Genomic DNA, 1,916 nt, shown 5'->3' on the forward strand with positions numbered 1-1,916 from the left:
TAAATGCATTTTCTATTTATGATATTTTCTTTTTTTTTTTTTTTTTTGAGACGGAGTCTTGCTCTGTCGCCCGAGCTGGAGTGCAGTGGCCAGATCTCAGCTCACTGCAAGCTCCGCCTCCCGGGTTTTACGCCATTCTCCTGCCTCAGCCTCCGGAGTAGCTGGGACTACAGGCACCCGCCACCTCGCCCGGCTAGTTTTTTTTTTGTATTTTTAGTAGAGATGGGGTTTCACCGTGTTAGCCAGGATGGTCTCGATCTCCTGACCTCGTGATCCGCCCGTCTCGGCCTCCCAAAGTGCTGGGATTACAGGCTTGAGCCACCGCGCCCGGCCTCATTTTTCAAACCTAAAACCCAGGCTTTGTAGGATTAGGGCAAAAAAAAAAAAAAAAAAAAAAAAAAAAAGGCTTTGGATTCTTGTCAATCAGAGGAGGAAGAAGGTCATAGAGAGTTCTTAGGGTCATAATTTTACATTGCCTAAAAATATTTTAGAGTAGGCTGAATCATGAGAAACATTTTGGCTTGATATGGTTATATTATCGAGACAACCTGTCCCCTACATGGAAATATTGTCCCAGGATTCTTGGGGTGTTGCCTTGTCAGACAGAAACCTCTGTGGCCATTGGTGCTTTTGCACAAGTTTTGCTCGAGCCTGTTGGGCTTGTTCGGTCCATTCAGCCTGGCAGGCTGCACTTGGCTCATGCTACCAGCCTGGATCCCATGCCTGCCAAGGGCCAGCCAGATGCAGAGCAGCGAGGGGTATGTGAGCAAACGTGGGGTCCAGCTACTGCGCACAGCCAGGCATGCCAGCTGTGGTAAGGTGGGCAGCTCCAGGTGCCAGTATGGGCACTGACTCCCTGTGAGGCTACAGCTGGACCAGGCATACCACAAGCAGCTTTCATGGCTGGCACTGGGGAATGCAGTGGTGCCTGGAAGCTTGGAGATGCCAGGAGCTACAGAACCCCAAAGAGGGTGTCACAGCCCTGGCTTGGTGAGCTCCTAGGTCTAGGCTTCCCAAAGGGCTGCAGCTCCTCTCTCCTTCTCTCTTCTATCCTTATTGCCCACAATGTGGCAAACAATGGGCATGTTTCATCCCTGTTTGTGTTACAGCTCTTTTCGTTCCACCATTTGGTGGGTCCTGAGTTCTTGTCCTGTGTCCAGGTAGAATGATGTAAGTGGACAAGTGGAGGGTGAGCAAGGTGAAGAAGAACTTTACTGAGTGACAGAACAGCTCAGAGGAGACCCACTGAGTCTCCTGGGTGGGTAGCTTCTGGGGTGGGTAGCTCCTTTTCGCGGCCGGTCATCCCATCGTCTCAAGTCTGACTGAGTCTGGGGCCTTTACAGGCCTCAGAGGAGAGGAAGTGCACACCTACTGGTCCATAGGCACCCAGATAAAACACCACAAGTTCTCACTCTCGTCTTTGGGACCAGCATCCCAGCCTCCAGGCTTCAGGCCCTACCCAGCTTGAGGGTACGTCTTCACCAGTGACCTGCTCCCTTCCACCCAGGAGCCTGCCTCCTGCTGCCATTCATAGCACCCAGACTGTTCGTGCAAAGGGGCACCTGCAGGCAAGCACAGAGGCTCAGCACCCCCTCGGCCTCCCTCCCACGCTGGCACCCAAAGTCCAGAGGGGGCCAAAGCGACATGTCAGTGCTGCCTGGAGTGGGCGCACACCCAGCCAGGCTGCGACAGCACCCAGCCTCAGCTCCAACCTTGCTCTGGGAATGGAGTGGGTGCTGGGAGCAGGGAGAGGCCAGCAATGGGAGCAGACACCTCTTAGCCTGCGGGAACAGGAGGGGCCTTCCAGGGCCCCCAAGAATGCAGAGATGACCAGGTCTGCAGCTGTGGCTTGAGCAGCTATAGCTGCACCCAGGAGGATGGGGCTCCTGCCTGCTCCAGGCCCCCAAGAGCACAGG

This window comes from Piliocolobus tephrosceles, chromosome 1, assembly GCF_002776525.5.
Source record: "Piliocolobus tephrosceles isolate RC106 chromosome 1, ASM277652v3, whole genome shotgun sequence".
NCBI lineage: Eukaryota > Metazoa > Chordata > Mammalia > Primates > Cercopithecidae > Piliocolobus > Piliocolobus tephrosceles.